This window comes from Camellia sinensis, chromosome 1 (genome assembly GCF_055761805.1).
Source record: "Camellia sinensis isolate YWXY chromosome 1, ASM5576180v1, whole genome shotgun sequence".
NCBI lineage: Eukaryota > Viridiplantae > Streptophyta > Magnoliopsida > Ericales > Theaceae > Camellia > Camellia sinensis.
Window position 1 is genome coordinate 217,474,781 of NC_138961.1, and position 18,294 is coordinate 217,493,074.

General features: G+C 30.8%; 1 long non-coding RNA gene and 1 pseudogene across 2 annotated transcripts; one reads left to right on the plus strand and one right to left on the minus strand.

The window, feature by feature from the left end:
- The first annotated feature begins 321 nt into the window (after window positions 1–321).
- On the plus strand, window positions 322–6,429 carry LOC114258440 (cytochrome P450 81Q32-like; annotated as a pseudogene). Its single transcript, XR_014344584.1, has 2 exons — window positions 322–978; window positions 5,641–6,429. The product of XR_014344584.1 is annotated as a cytochrome P450 81Q32-like (transcript).
- A 6,037-nt stretch (window positions 6,430–12,466) lies between these two features.
- LOC114258442 (uncharacterized) lies at window positions 12,467–15,068 on the minus strand. The gene is made up of 2 exons (XR_003627973.2): window positions 14,739–15,068; window positions 12,467–12,783 (listed from the first exon to the last, which is right to left on the minus strand). It is a non-coding gene; the product is annotated as an uncharacterized LOC114258442 (long non-coding RNA).
- Window positions 15,069–18,294: the final 3,226 nt, after the last annotated feature.

Here is an 18,294-nt window from a genome sequence, read left to right on the forward strand (position 1 = left end):
TATAAACTTTATGTATATAAATAAATTTTTTAAAGCAAAAAATTAAAATATATACATTATCTGCACTCTATCCTGTTTATGTATAAATCAGGTATAATTCTAAAAAATAATTATATATTCATGAAAGTTGATGACTTTAATAATTAAAATTTATAAATTTTATCATTGTTCGGGAAAAAAAAAATTCAACTATGTCATTTCCCCTTATGTAAATGCACATTCTGTCTTAGCAATACTAAAGAAACATATTCACATGTATTAAAGGCATCAAAAACATAATTTTATAAGATTTATTAGTGTAGGGTCTATCTGAAAAATCATATGGTGTCATCGCCGTCCGCAGTGGAGGAATGCTTCACCAAGAACGACGTCGTCTTAGCCAACCGCCCTCGTCTCATCATCGGCAAGTACTTCGGCTACAATTACACCGGCATCGGCGCGTCCAATTACGGCGACCACTGGCGCAACCTCCGCCGCCTCATGGCGCTGGAAATCTTCTCGACCAGCCGCCTCAACGGCTTCTTATCGATTAGGCGAGACGAAATCAAACTTGTACTGCGCAGATTGTATCGAAACTCGTCTCATGATTTCGCCAGAATCGAATTGAAATCCAAGTTTTCTGAACTGACCTTCAATAACATAATGAGAATGATCGCCGGAAAGAGGTATTATGGGGACGACGAGGAGTTGTCGAACAACGAGGAGGCGAAGGAGTTCCGGGAAATCGTGAGGCAGGCATTCGAGTATGCCGGTGCATCGTACCCAGGGGACTTTCTACCGGTTTTAAGGTGGATTGATTATCAGAGTTTTGAGAAGAATTTGGGGAGACTTTATTAGAAAATGGACGCTTTCCTGCAAGGTCTGATCGATGAGCACAGGCGTGACAAGAGTAAGAACACCATGATCGATCATTTGCTTTCCTTGCAAGAATCACAGCCAGAATATTATACAGATGACATCATCAAAGGACTAATCGCGGTTTGTGGACTCTCCCCTCTCTCTCTCTCTCTCTCTCTCTCTCTAGCCCATCATACAATTTTTATGCTGCAATTCTGCAAATTAAAATCTCTATCACATGATTTTTCATAATAAAAAATTTGAGTTCATAAATTTATTCAGTTTCATTTTTATTTTCTTTTCCTTCCACAGAACCTTCCTCCAAATCTTTATTCAAACACAATTTGGTGGTGCACATAAATGTTGCATCAGCGGCATTATTAATTTCTGATTAAATTAAGAACCAAGTATTTCACAACGAACTGAAATATTTTTTTCATTTATATATACTACCCTATCACCCGTGCTATGCACGTGATAATTATAGATATTTATATTTGTTTTAGATTTTTTTTAATATATAAATTATGTTTCTTAAATTTTTTTATAAAAATAATTTAACAATCTTATCACTAACCATAGTGTATGAGAGAAGTTGAAAAGGGTACTGCAGTAATTATACATGAGTTGTATCTATAATTATTTGTATGAGAAAATTTTAAATGCTGATCAGTAAATTTTGACCAAATCAATAAATGCAGCTATGTGGAAAGACATGTGAATTAAAAAAAGTTAATAAATGCTGATCAGAGGATTTTGACCAAATTAATAAATGCCGAGTTTTTTTTTTGAATAAAAAATTTAAAAAATTTAGATTGGGAGATTGGAGCTTTCATGCACGGATTGTATTTACAATTATATATATGTGAATTATCTATCACCCGTGCTATGCACGAAATAATTATAAATATTTATATTTGTTTTAGATTTTTTTTTAAAATGTGAATTATGTTTTCTAATATTTTTTATAAAAATAATTTAACAACCTTATCACTAACCATAGTGTATGGGAGAAGTTGAAAAGAGTACTGTAGTAACTATGTACGGATTGTATCTATAATTATTTGTTTGAGAGGATTTTAAACACTGATCAAGGAATTTTGACCAAATCAATAAATGCAGGCATGTGGAAAGATACGTGGATTGAAAAAAATTAATAAATGCTGATCATGGGAGTTTGACCAAATCAATAAATGCTGAGGTTTTTTTTTTTAAATTAAAAATTTTAAAAATTCAGATTTAGATATTGGATCTCCCACATGTCTTGGAGGTTAAAAACCCCATTTTGCTTAATATATAGTATAGATAGATTGTGGTTTTTAAATGTTTTTATTTTATTTTATTTTAAATATCTTCTTTTTTTCCTTTTTTATATTATATTAAAGTTTAATATTTTAATAATAATCATATGTGTTGGAGGTTTTCAAGAAATTTTTTTTATGCTTGTTCTTAATACATTAAAGGGTTATCATGAGGGATAATAATCATATGTGTTGAGACTTTTCAAGGAATTCATATGTTGGATTTCAAAGAATTTTTTTTATACTTGTTCTTAAAGCATTAAAGTGTTATTATGAAGATGAGACTTGGGAGTTGAGAGAAGTTAATAAATGCTAAGATTTTTTTTTTAAAATCAAAAAATCAAGAAATTTAGATTAGGAGATTGGAACTCCCACAAGCCTTGGGGTTGAAAACTCCCTTTTGCTTAATATATAACTAGCATATCACCCGTGCTATGCACGGATTGTGTTTACAATTATCTATATATGTGAATTGATATTTTTAAATGTCTTTTTTTTTTTTTTAGATATCTTCTTTTTTTCTTTTTTTATATTATATTAAAGTTTAACATTTTGATAATAATCATATGTGTTAGACTTTTTAAGGAATTAAATGTCTTTTTTTTATTATTATATTATATTAAAGTTTAATATTTTGATAATAATCATATGTGTTGGACTTTTCAAGAAATTATTTTTATGCTTGTTCTTAATGCATTAAAGTGTTATTATGAGGGATAATAATCATATGTGTTGGGACTTTTCAAGGAATTCATATGTGTTGGATTTCAAAGAATTTTTTTTATGCTTGATCTTAATACATTAAAGTGTTATTATGAGGATAAGACTTGAGAGTTTGGAGAAGTTAATAAATGCTAAGGTTTTTTTTTTTTTAAATCAAGAAATTTAGATTGAGATATTATTGGTTAATTATGAAACATAAATCTTTTATTTTTTAACAAATTACAAATATACCATAAAATTTATTTAAAATATGAATTGGTCATATAATAGTAGAAATTACAACAATCGTTTGTGATAAATTTTAATTTAATACAATACTCAAGGAAAAGAAAGAAAGAAAATAAGAAAGAAAAAAAATTATCCTATGCAATAATAAATTATCAAAATTGTTTATTCAAAAATATTTCTCATATCATAAAAAAATTATTAATTGACTTAATAATTTATTTATTAACAAAATGGTTAACTGAAATCTTTTTTCATATCATTAAAAATTATTAATTTACTTAATGATTTACTTATTAATAAAATTGATCAGTTGTTGTGAGAGTATGATTTATGTATTAATAAAATTAGTCATTTGTATATGTATGTATTTTCTTCTGCTTCTTTATTAGTTCAGTGACTTATCTTAGTATTGTTTTTAGATGACAGAATTATCTTAGTATTTGTTTTATATTTATCTGTTGAAAACAACTACACATTGTAATTTTTTGTTTTTAATGAATTCGGAAGAAATATTTAAAACTCATAAATTCACCCAAAATGATATGATAATAAAATTGAAGTCGACATTATTGGTTGTATAACAAATCAAAAAAGCATACATATCATAACACATAATTCTATCATATACCTAGTTGTCTTCTTTTTTTCTTTTTTTATATTATATTAAAGTTTAATATTTTGATAATAATCATATGTGTTAGACTCTTCGAAGAATTAAATGTCTTTTTTTTATATTATATTATATTAAAGTTTAATATTTTGATAATAATCATATGTGTTGGACTTTTTAAGAATTTTTTTTATGCTTGTTCTTGATGCATTACAGTATTATTATGAGGGATAATAATCATATGTGTTGGGACTTTTTAAGGAATTCATATGTGTTTGATTTAAAAAAAAAAAATTTATGCTTGTTCTTAATGCATTAAAGTGTTATTATGAGGGTAAGATTTGGGGGTTGGGATTTCTTCTTTTTTTTCTTTTTTATATTATATTAAAGTTTAATATTTTGATAATAATTCTATGTGTTAGACTTTTTAAGGAATTAAATGTCTTTTTTATATATTATATTATATTAAAGTTTAATATTTTGATAATAATCATATGTGTTGGACTTTTTAAGAATTTTTTTTTTTATGTTTGTTCTTAATGCATTAAAGTGTCATTATGAGGGATAATAATCATATGTGTTAACACTTTTCAAGGAATTCATGTGTGTTTGATTTCAAAGAACTTTTTTATTCTTGTTCTTAATACATTAAAGTGTTATTATGAGGATAAGACTTAGGGGTTGGGAGAAGTTAATATATGCTAAGTTTTTTTTTTTTAAAAATCAAAAAGTCAAGAAATTTAGATTGGGAGATTGGAGCTCTCACAAGACTTGGGGTTAAAAACCCCATTTTGCTTAATATATAGTATAGATTTTATAGATATGCGAATTGTGATTTTTTAAATGTCATTTTTTTTAAATGTCTTATTTTTTATATTATATTAAAATTTAATATTTTGATAATAGTCATATATGTTGGACCTTTCAAGGAATTAAATGTCTTCTTTTTTTATATTATATTAAAGTTTAATATTTTGATAATAATCATATGTGTTGGATTTTTTAAAGAATTTTTTTTATGCTTGTTTTTTATTCATTAAAGTGTTATTATGAGGGATAATAATTATATGTGTTGGGACTTTTCAAGGAGTTCATATTAACCTGATAATAATCATATGTGTTGGACTTTTTAAGAATTTTTTTTTATGCTTGTTTTTAATGCATTAAAGTGTATTATGAGGGATAATAATCATATGTGTTGGCACTTTTCAAGGAATTCATGTGTGTTTGATTTTAAAATTTTTTTTTATGCTTGTTCTTAATGCATTAAAGTGTTATTATGAGAGTAAGACTTGGGGGTTGGGAGAAGTTAATAAATGCTAAGTTTTTTTTTTTAATCAAAAAATCAAGAAATTTAGATTGGGAGATTGGAACTCTCACAAGACTTGTGGTTAAAAACTCCATTTTGCTTAATATATAGTATAGATAGCAATTAATATTCATAAATAATTATTAAAAAGGATATATGTTAGGGGATGGCTTTCATTGATTTTTTATTTTTTCATTTTTTTAAGTAGATTGGCACTATAAAAATATGTTTGCAGGTAGAACTCATTGTATTAAAAATAATAATGTATTTTTATTTATTTATTTATTTATTTTTTTGTAGATATGAAATATTTTTCATACTCCTATAATATTTATTGTGTATATAAACATAATAGGCTAAACAAATGGTAAATTCATCTCCTATTGTCTCATACTTTTGTGAGTAATGATTTGTAAATAAAAAGAAAATATATATATATATATATATATATATATAAATTACATACAAAGAAGATAGTAGAATAGAGGTCGGACACTTTAAAACAAAATACCTTTTATTACAAAAATGTACCGGTTATGTAAAAATATAATTTACATTTTTAGTTTAATTTATTAACTTTGTAAAAATATAATTTACATTTTTAGTTTAATTTATTAACTTTTAATGTCCAGGTCATGATATTAGCAGGCACTGATACTTCAGCAGTGACAATGGAATGGGCAATGTCCCTTCTAGTAAACCATCCAGAAGTGTTGAAGAAGGCGAGAGCCGAGATAGATACTCATGTGGGCCAAGATCGCTTGATTGATGAACACGATCTCTCAAAGCTACATTACCTTCAAGCTATTATCTCTGAGACCTTTCGATTGTTCCCAGCAGCACCGCTCTTGGTACCACATGTATCATCGGGTGATTGCATTATAGGGGGATTCAACGTGCCATGTGGTACATTGTTATTGGTTAATGCATGGGCTATTCACCGGGACCCTAAGGTTTGGGATGATCCTACAAGCTTTAAGCCTGAGAGATTCGAAGGTGGAGAAGTGAAAGGACACAAGTTGATGCCATTTGGGATGGGAAGGAGGGCTTGCCCTGGGTCTGGTCTAGCACAACGTGTCGTGGGTTTAGCTTTGGGGTCATTGATTCAATGCTTTGAATGGAAAAGAGTTACTAAGGAGGCAGTTGATCTAACCGAAGGAAAAGGACTTACCATGCCTAAAGCTGAGCTATTAGAAGTTATGTGCAAAGCACGTTACATAGTCATGAATAACGTTTTCTTTGAAGCCACAAACGTTGTTTGAGCATTTTTTCTAAAAAATATGTCGACATGTTCTCACGTGTTGATAGTACCTTAGTTGATTGTGTGCTATTTTTATTTTGTTTTTCGTGTTGTTTGTGATTTATATAAGTTCAAATATATGTTGTACGTGAGATTGAATTTATAAATATGTTAAAGAAAAAATTATAACTAAATAAGAAATAGATTTTATTACAAATTAGTAGATACATATTTTGAAAATATCCTCCCACATAAAATTGGCAAAATTAATTTCTTTTCGAAACGACGTAATCATGATCTCAAATTTACAACTTTCAATTGGGGGATCATTTATAGTGATCATTGAAAGGTATAGAAACTCGATGACCTGGTCAAGTGATTATTCCTGTGGATGTGGGGTCCAAATTAATTACTAGCAACAACAAACATTAACATTTTCTGAAAAGTTTAATAGAAGGAAATAATGATAAGGAATAGATGCATAATTACTATATCTACCCCCAAACAATACATAACAAATCAGGGCCAAACATACCCTCTCTCTCTCTCTCTATTATTTCTTTGGGGTTCTCTAGAACACTTTAATTACTGGATATTATGATATCATCTACTTCTCTACAAATCAAATCCAATCATTACATACCCACTTGTTCTCTCTGACTAGTTTATTTGTTATATTTATACGCACATATATATACATAAATATATATTGTACTCTTTTTTTGCTTTGTTCATGGCTGCTACTAATAAAGCTCAAATCCTTCACAACCATGAGAACAATCCTAATGCGACTACTAACCAATTTGAAGCCAAAAACTGATCATTCAACAAATCTGAATTGTGCTAGTATAAAAAGTCAGTCATGAAAAAAATATGAAATGATCCGATCTTTATGTGAAAATACAAAATAAAACTAACAAGACACATTTATCCAGATTTGAGATTAAAAAACATTACCAGAAAACAAAAATCAAATCAAGAAAGATCTGACCTTTAGATATAATCAATCAACAATCTATACCATAATAATATATAATAATGTTTGTCTATACCATTGAATGTCCTGAAAGGATAGCAAATTAGTAATTAATTAACTTGATGATTTTTTTGCAACAAGATACTGATCACTAAGCACAAAATGTTACACAAAATGGTAAATTTTGGATGTTGATGATTTTCCTTATGATTAAAAAAAAAAAACAGATTGAATTTTTTTTTTTTTAAGTAAAAGTTTTCACAACATACTAATGCATGTCGTGAAAAGTTATAATATTTTATGATATGAAATATATCTTAAGTGTAAATAATTTATGACATATTTTTATATGCCGTGAAAATATATATTTTTTTACGACATACTATTGACACCGCATTTTATTTTTCTGTCGATTATGACTTGTTGATTATGGGCAAGTTCGATTATGATCTGTCAATCAAGACCATAGACTATTTTTAAGAATAACCTTGGTCATATTTATTATTAGTATTATTCTTATCGACAAATATGTTAATATGACGTGACAAGTATGCTAGTAACGTGGCATGAAAGAGATGATGATGTAACATGAAAAAATTAAATAAAAGCTAGTAAAGATATTTGTTAAAATCAATTAGAAATCATATACTAAAATCGGGGGATCAATATCAAGTCAAAGCGCAACATCTACAAGTAATTCCTATGGAATGGGATATGGTTGAGTGGAACAAAGATTAAGGAAGATCATGGATTGATGGCTACAACATGAGATGGCCAAACAAGTATAAAAGGAAGACTTGAGGAATGAAGGGATCAATCATCAACAACCATTCACAAAATGTGATATTAATCTAGGAGTAGTTTAATTTAGAAGTTATTAGGAATAGATTAAGTGATCGTTTTTCAATCCCCATTTCTTTCCGCTGTCAATTACTGTATTTGTTCTTTTCTTTATTACTGTTTAAGTTTTTATAATTGGTGGCAAGTGACAATCTAATTGAATAAATACATATTCTATTCTGCTTTGTTTCTTCTTTATTTATTTACCTTTAAGGAAGTTTTTAGTCTGTTTAATGCATAGAATTCAACCATAAAACCTGATTTTTATTTGTGTACATTTAAAATTTATTTAAGCTTGTCGATCAATCATTGTCAATTGGGCTTAAACCAAATTTTTGCTAACACATACTTTTGTATGTCATAAAAAAATCAAAATAAATTTTTTTTTTCCAGTAGAAGTTTTCACTACATGCTAATGCATACCATGTAAAATTATAAAATTTTATGATATGAAATATATGTCCTCATAGTGCAAATATTTTACGACATATTTTTGTAAGTTGTGAAAATATACATTTTTTTCCAGCATACTTTTGCATGCCATAAACATATAAATTAACAACTTTCCAGGCACGTATACTATTATTGAAAAAGCATTAACGGCTTTAAAAAAAAATGTTATGGAATGTGCTAACTGCAAACAACTAAAGAAGTGAGTTAAACAAATTAATGCACCCTTTGGGCGACTAATATGTTAGTCGCTAATGTGAGTCATCGGTGACTAGGACTCTTTTCATTGCTAATAGCTATTACTTTTGCCTACTAACGTGTTTGTCAGAAATTTTGTAGTACTTTTGGCGACTAAATGTTCTTTAGTCGCTAATAGCTTTGACGACGATGTATCCCCGACAAAGCCAGCGACCAAAATTCTTGGTCGGCAAAGTCTTTTGGCGACTAAAATCAGTACTTTTGGCGACTAATATTTTAGTCGCCAAAAATGTATTTTCTTGTAGTGGCATTAGATGCATACCTTAAATATGATAGTCGTAAATAATTAGTTTTGTTGTAGTATATGCAGATGTCAATATAAAATTTGTAAGTATATTTGAAACGGGGGTTTTTTTTTAAGCTCCCTAATAATAACAATTTTCTGCATAAAGGACATTACAAAATGTAATACTGCCTCAGGTCCCTAACCAAAATACCAGCGCATTTTATCAATTTCTTGGACCAAAATACCCTACGTCTGCTGGATATTCTCCTTTGTCATGCTGGTACTGGTGTTGGGTATTTTCCGGCGAGTACGAAAACAAATTCAGCAAAACAAAAGCACTAAGTTTGGCAAATTTGATTTTCTGGGTAAACAAACAGAGTGGAGTGGAGTTGATAGATGTATATATATATATACAATCTGTTGCTTACTGTCTTGACTAGTATATATATGATAATTAATCAATTAAGACCATTTGCAACCATAATCAAACAGTCACTCTTAGTTATCTTATCTATGGTTGCAAACATATATATATATATATATATGATAGATACATATATATATATATATACAATGTCAGCACATATATATATATATATATATATCCAGTGTTGAATATAACATCTTCAGGTTCAAAATTTCTCTGAGTGTTGAATATAACGTCTTTTGATTTTTTGGGTTTAGTAGAATTGGAGTTGTTTCTGAAAAAGCAATATTTGAACCCCTACTTGAAGAATATTGGAAAAAGAAGCTTGAGGAAGAGGCAGAGAAATTTGAATTTTCTCTGGATTCAGAGAAATTTGAATTTTCTCTGGATTCAGAGGAAGAGGCAGAGAAATTTGAATTTTCTCTGGATTCAACCCAGAGAAATTCATACCATTAAGTTTAAAGAAAATCTATCACAAACTCATAGAAGAACTATTAATTTGTTTGTGCAGGAAATTGTGATTGAATCAGCAGCAGCAAAACCAATGACAAATTGATCAAATCAGAGTTTTATCATTCCAGAGAAATTCTGGACCAGAGAAATTTTTCTCTGGGTTGAATCCAGAGAAATTCTTTGGAAGTCCAGAATTTCTTTGCTTCCAACTGATGATGGGTTCCTTTCCTTCCAACTGTCAAAATTGAACTACTTTTTGTGCATTTGGGGCTTCTTATTGAAGCTTCTTGTGTTCTTGTTTTTGTAAATTTCTCTGGCTTGTTACATTTGTGTTTCTTTATTGTGTAATTTTATCTGGCATGCTTATGTTTCTTCATTATTTTCTCAAGCAAATTATCTGTGGCTTACTACTCTATTGGTGTGGCTAATTTTCTCTGGCATTTATAATTTTCTCTGGCCAAATTACTTTTCTTACTTGTGTGTCTAATTTTCTCTGGCAGCATTTATAATTTTCTCTGGCCACAATATGTTTATGTCTTGTGTCTAATTTTCTCTAGCATATTTATTTTGTTCAATGCTCCATTTCCTCAAAATTTCTCTATTGTGTAATTTTCTCTGTCATGTTTATGTTGCTACCTTGTAATTTTCTCTGTTGTGTAATCATTGCTACCTTGTAATTTTCTCTGGGATTTAATGTTTATGTTTTCATTCTATAGAAATGGCAAAGCGCAGAAGCAGCACAACCCCAGAAATCCCGAAAAAGAAACCAAAAGTCTCTGTGTCTGCGTCTTATGATCTTAGATCAAAACGCAGTAGCAGCACCAGAACACCACAAAAAAAAAAAAAAAAAAACAAGTCCAAGTTGAAAAAGCAATAAGCATCAAGATCAAGACACCAACTTCAAGGGTAATTTTCACTCAACTACAAGCTTAACATTTTCTCTGTCATTTTCATTGGATTATAATAACAAACCTACGATTTTCTCTATACTACAAAGAAAAGTCCAGAAACATGAATAGTGCAAAAAAAAAAAAAAAAAATGAAAAGTGCAAAGAAAACATATCAGAAAACTTTGAAAAGTGCAAACATATAAAAACACAACATATAAGTCCAGAGAAATTTGTAATACTTATCATTTGTAATACAATCATATGATTTTCTCTGGACTACAAAGAAAAGTCCAGAGAAATTTGTGAACTCATATTCACTTTCAATATAACAAAAACAAAAACACATTAACATCAAGAGACAAAAATATATCAAACACAAGCACATAAAAAAATCACAGAGAAGATCTGTTATGTTCACAAAACACTCAATTCAAAAAATTTAGAAAAAAAAAAAAACAAAACACTTACTACTCTATTGCTACGTCTGTAAATTTCTCTGCCTACTTACAATTTTCTCTGTGATTTTCACTGCACTACAAGTTTACAATTTTCTCTGTGATTTGAGTTCAATTATAGTAACAAACCTGCAATTTTCTCTGCACTACACAAAAAATGCAAAGTGAACAAAAAACAGAGCACAAAAACGTAGAAAAACAGAGCACCAAAAAGCAACTCATAACCATGTTGACAGAGAATGAAAAAGCAACTCCAAAAATCAAAATCAACTCCATCGAAAATTCATCAATAACAGATAATGAAAAATTAACTTCAAAAATCAAAAACAACAACACTGAGTTCGTCTCTCTCACATTGATCACAACTAAAAACAAAAACCTAATTCAACACCTACACGATCAAATCAAATCAAAAATTGAAAACTTATCTAATTCAACTCCACATGAAATCAAATCAAACACAATGAACCAGATTTCAACTCCTACACGATCGATCAACATCTACAAACAACGAACATGATTTCAACTCGTATAGGATTTCAACACCTACAAACAACGAACAGGATTTCAACACCTACAAAAACCCTAGAAAATCTCCACAAAAATCTGAATCGTCAAGTTCATCCTCACGTAATCTCCCACAAAATATCAATATGATCTTTAGCTGCCAAATTCAAAACAACGTATATTATAAATAAGGGTAAGACAGGTATTTTACACTCTAAAATAACATTGAGGGACCTTAGGCTACAAAAGAACACATTGTGGACCTAATCCATTACTAAAAGTTGGATAGGGACCTTAAACCGATTTTCCCATTTGAAACCTCTCAAACTAATATTAAACACGTGAATTCTTATATTTTTTTTAGATAAAATTGTTATTTCCCTAATCTATCTTTTTTATATCTCTTCCTTTTGCAATTCTCATACTTAAAGGAGTAACCAAACTTTATTTTATTTTTAGATAAATTACACAAATCTCTTGTGAAGTTTTAATAAAATATAATAATTTTACAATTTTAGTATTGTGGAGGGGTAAAAACATTGGCCTAAAGACCAGACATATTAGCCCAAGATCCAAAAGTCAAGTCCAGCCAGCAACCTGAAATCAAGAAAGGCCCAAACTGTCATGACCCGAACCTGCCCCTATAGGTTAGGATCATAACCGGCCAATAATCGTTAGATTACCTACGGCCTCAGACAGAAAACAAATTTTAAATAATCATACGGAGCCAAAAGCGGAAGCAAAAGATAATAATTGTCCAATGAATTTGTGCATACATGGAATGAACAAAAACATTTCTTATGTTAATAAATCACACCAAACATACCCACATAAAAGACATTCTATGTCTAGATCCATGTAATACTATATTTCTACAAAACTATAGCTTATATACAGATAAAGTCAAACATGACCATCAAAAGAAGACAAAAGGGTCAAAATGAAAGTTCTGAAACTAAGGCCTCGTTCGTGAGGCGTGTCATGGTTGACTTCACAAACTTGACATTCTTTCTTGGGTTCATTACGGTTGGGGTTGGGCATCCTGCTGCTAACCTACATAGATGTATACAAAGAGTGAGTGAAAGCCCAGTAAATAATACCATAGTAAAGAAGTTATACGAATGGGATTCATATTTAGTACATCGAACCCGTAAATTTCATATACAAACGGCCTTAGGCCTATTCTGTGTTTTCTTGTATATGTCAAACGGCCTCGGGCCCAATTTAGATCCATATCAAACATATCAAACGGCCTCGGGCCCATTGCATCAAATATGTCAGATGGCCTCTGGCCCATTGCATAACTTTGTCGGACTTATCAAATGGCTTCGGGCCCATTATTTTCATATTCGTATCTATGCGCATTTTGTATTCATGATCATGATCATTTTTCATTCAAACGGCCTTTGGCCCATTATTTCCATATTCGTACCTATGTGCATTTCATATTTATGATCATGATCACTTTTCATCCAAACGGTCTTTGGTCCATCGAGATATTCAAATGACATTTGGCCCATCAAAATATTCAAACGGCCTTGGGCCCACCAAAATATTCAAATGGCCTTTGGCCCAATAAAATATTCAAACGGCCTTTGGCCTATCAAAATATTTAAACAGACTTTGGCCCATCAAAATATTCAAACGGCCTTTGGCCCAATAAAATATTCAAACGGTCTTTGGCCCATCAAAATATTCAAACGGCCTTTGGCCCATCAAAATATTCAAACGGCCTTTGACTCATTAAAATATTTAAACAGCCTTTGGCTCAATAAAATATTAAAAACGCCTTTGGCCCATCAAAATATTCAAATAGCGTTTGGCCCATTAAAATATTCAAATGGCCTTTGGCCTAATAAAATATTCAAACGTTTCAAATGGAAAACGGCCTTAGGCCCAATCCATACTATTATTAGACGTATCAAACGAATAAAATGCTCATTCATAATTCAAATTCACAAGTCCAGAAAACTTACACATGAGTAGCATTTAGAAAATAATATACATGAAAATATCTTTACTAAGATATTACTCACAGCATTCCAATGCTCGATTCGTCTTTGCACTTGACCCTACACAATTCGTAATACACATAGAAATTGGGTCGCAATACAATTCATTCCGTTCTTTAATTTGTTTAACTCTCTTAGGCTCTTGCCAACTCTATAGTTCATTTATGATGCTCAGTACATGCCTAAGAATGCTTAGAAGTGAAAGAGAACGGAAATCGAAATATGAACTAACTTTTCAAAATTTTCTAAAAATAGGGTACTCTGCTCGAGTGTAGCTTTAGTCGCTCAAGCAGACTGCAAAATTTACAAAATTTCTAGAAGCTTGATTTCTCTGCTCGAGCGACACTTTCCTCACTTGAGCGGACAGGTCAAATTCTGGAATTTCCAAAATTCTGTTTGAAGCTCAAAACACATTTCCAAGGCTCCAAATTTCATGCATGACACTCCCAAAAACATATATAAAGTCATTTCTAACTCTTAACTCAAATCTCCATGAATTTAACGATTGTAATACTTTTCTTCCTTTCTTACAAAACATAAAATTAAGCTACAAGCTCTTAGAAAAATATTTGCAAGTATGAAATTCAAATTAAAATCAAGTCAATTCTTGATCATCAAATTTTAAATCATAATTAATTTTTTGATTTATCCAAATTAATTTTCTTCATATCAAACCCAATTTCAAACTCATAAATTCTAAAATATGAATTAAACTTTTAAACTATAATTTCAAAACTTAGGTTTATACATGGCTTGTCTAAAAAAAACACACAAACTCTTAAATAATCAAGAAATCCTTTACATCAAAACTCCCAAGATTACAAAAATCAAACTCAACATAACTAATCCCCAATTTAACTTTCATAAATTTAAACCGAACTCCATTTCTTTATCATCTTGCTAATTTCTTTTTAATTACATGAAATTCAACCCAATCATCTCTTAATTTCAGCTTGTAGGTAATTTATCTACAAAGTTTAAGTCTCAATTTCTTACCTTAAGTCTTCAATTTGATGAATCCCTACACAAATTCTTGAGCCTCCTCTCTTTTCCTCGCTTGGGTGTCTTGGGTTTACATCTTCAAGGCTCCTCCAACACAAATATAACTTCAGCCCCTTCTCTCTCTCTCTCTCTCTCTCTCTCTCTCTCTCTCTCTCTGCTCTTATTTCCCCTCTCTCTCCGTTCCTCTCTCTCTATTCTTCTAACTTCTAACTCTCTGTTTTTGTTTCCAACTCATGAAAAAAAACAATTAACATAAGGCTTCCAACACAAAATAAGATAGACATCTTTTATGAAGCCACCAGCTAGAACTCACACGTGCACCCACACACACAAGGCTCCACGTACTTCTTTCTCAATTAAATAAATGAATAGAATTAGCTTTACTATTAATTATACATTAGCTTAAATAAATATCACTTAGTCTTGATTAATCATAATTAGCACATAACGTAATTAATCAAAACTAATTACAATTCTCACATAATTTAATTAGTCTAATTTGACTTCCATTAAGGCCCAATTAATTATATGTAATTTTTACCAATTTGAATCAGATTTTTAATCAAACTCCTAAAATATTCCAAATATCGAATTAAACCTATTTCCATCAATAAATTACACATTCAAATTGGATAATTCATAATTAAATTTAATTCAAAATAATCACAATTACTAATTCTTATAACCAAATTGGCTCAATTAATTCTAATTCAATTTTACTAAACTGAATTGAATATTTAATTAAACTCTCATATGGTCCAACACTTGAAATTAATCTGATTCAGTTCATCAATTTCACCTCCTCAAGCCATTTAGGCTCCCAAATTCTAATTCCAAAATAAATTCTTAATTAAATCATATATGAATTAGATTGAATAATTCTCATGAATTCCCAAATTAAATCAGAATAAGAACTAATTAAAATCGAAATCTCTTTAATTAATTAAATGTAAAATATTACACGTGATGGGGTCGTCACACAAACCATTGATAGGTTTGACGGAGGAGGGGACAGTGTCACGTGACTAAAGTCTGAGCAAAATCGTTTTCCCTTTTTTTTTTTTTTGAGAATCTTGGCTTCAACAGTTTAGTTTTTCTGTATATGTTAGATGTTATTATGAGTTACACTGTGCTATTATAGTGGACAATTAACTAATATGGAGATTGCACTTTATACCGAGGGTACTAATGATGTGTTTACTAGCATGCACAAGTACATGGGACTTTACTTTTGTATTAACTGAATTGTAGTTTTGACTCAATAGATTTTTTCATGCTTGTCCACTGTGCCTTCAATAACCCATCATGTCTTAATATCACACTGTAGCGGCACATAAGTGGATTGTTAGGTGGAGTAGTATGATTAATTGTTGTTGAGCGAATATGAATATATTGATGTTTGTGGGTATCATTTCTGAAAACCCTCACGAGACTTTACTCGTCCACTTGGGATAACCTTGTGGTTTAAAGGTTTGTTGCATATGATAAATGCAATCGTGATCCCTACGAAAGTGGCTTAGAGTTATTTTACTTTTCTTATTTCTTTTGTTTTACTTGAGGACAAGCAAAATGTAAGTTGGGGGATGTGATGTAGGCCAAAAAATACCACATTGAGGCTACTTAAGTTACATTTTTAGTCTTTTAATTTTGTTTATTTGGTGGAGATGATATGTTTCGTGCAATAGTACAAATTTGGTAGGAAATACGTAATCTCAATAAAAAAAGGGCGCGAAAGTAGATCCTCCTTGCGGGAAGTGAAAAATCCGAGCGAGCAGACCACCGCACGTTCGGCCAAGCTTCACCGTACGTGCGGCCCATCACCGCTCGAGCAGCCCACCTAGGGACGCGTGCACAGAATTTTGGGTGTGTTTTGCTGAGAATAAAAGGGAAAAAAAATAGGCTAACCTAGGGTTTGAAAAATTATTCTGAAGAGAAGGGAGAATAGGGTTTTAAAAAGGTGATTTTCTTCTCAAGCTTAAAAGAGACTTCCATGGGGGTTTCTTCTTCATCCTCTTCCTTTTCTCACTCCTCCATGAGTGGCTAGATTATTCTTTTCTAGGGTTTTGATGAAACCCTAGCCATGTAATAGGATTTTTCATCTGCTTTGATTGTGATTCGGTTTGAATCAATGTATGGATGTTTTAGAAGCTTATAATAATTATTCTTTTCATCTCTTCAAGTATTTTACTTTATGTGATTGTTTAATACTTTCCATACATTAGTTTTCTTTGTGTTTATGTTCAAAGTACGAGACGAGTCATGCTACAAGAGATGGGTTATGCTGCTACCGTAGTTTAGAGCAAACGTCTCGTGTTACTCGGGTTGACTCGTGCCTGTACATTGAATGCAACAACCCTCTTGATTAATATTTCAAACTTGTAGTTGTGAAATATTGGGTATTTCAAACCGGATTGCAATTGATAGCCAATGTTTAATCTCGTTTATATGGTTAGTGGTGAATTCTTTGCTTTAGGATTTTTCTCAAAAATTAATATTTCAAACCTTAATTTTAATTGTTAATTTATTTTCTCAATTTCATTTAATTCCTATTTAGTCATAAAAATCTCTTAATCTTTTTAATCAAAATTAATTTAGGAATTTAGCGATTGAATTAGCCTAATTTCACATTTGTTCCTGTAGATCGATACCTGGACTTGCCATTATTTTAAAAGAATTTGGTATAATTTAATCTTTATTTTTAGTGTGTGTAATGACCCATCACCTATCCGGTTGTGAAATCATGGTTCTGTTCCTAAGCGGTGTAAAAGGTAGTTTTGGTTACCTTGATCCTGAATATTTTAGATGCCTACAGTTAACGCAAAAATCCAATGTTTACTCATTCGTGGTAGTTCTCCTAGAAGTGCTTTGTGCAAGACCAGCCATCAATAACTCGTTTCTCGAGAAGGAAGTAAACTTAGCTGAATGGGGGTTGTTTTGGCAAAAGAAAGGGCAGGTTGAAAATACTGTTGATCCTTTGCTTGTGTGCAAGATCAGTCCCAACTCATTGAGAATGTTTAGTGAAACGGTGGAGAAGTGTTTGAAAGAATATGGTGTTAAAAGGCCCAACATGAATGCCATCGCGTGGGACGTGGAATACGCACAGCAGCTTCAACAAAATTGCAAGGCACAAAAACCTCATGAGGACAGCACAATAAACGCATCGTAGGTGTTGCTGGTGCCTGCTGGTTGCCTTCTCATAGCATCCCAATTGATGAATATGACAATCCCATGGATGATTTTATAGATACAAGTCATTCAAATGCGCACGGAGTGCTCTCTGTTAGTGTATAATTGTTAATAGCTGTTATAGCATCATAGCTTAGCATTATAGCACATCATTATAGCTTTAGCACTTTATCTTTTATGTTGTAAATTCTTTATGCTTTTGGTGGGCATCCAATGCATCATATTCTCTCTATAAAGAGAGTGCATTCTCTTTGTAATAAACACACACAATTACAGACAAACATTCAGTGTCTCTCTCTCCCTCTATCCTCTCTCACTCTCTCAAACTATTGTTTCATGGTATCAGAGCCCAGTGTTACATTTC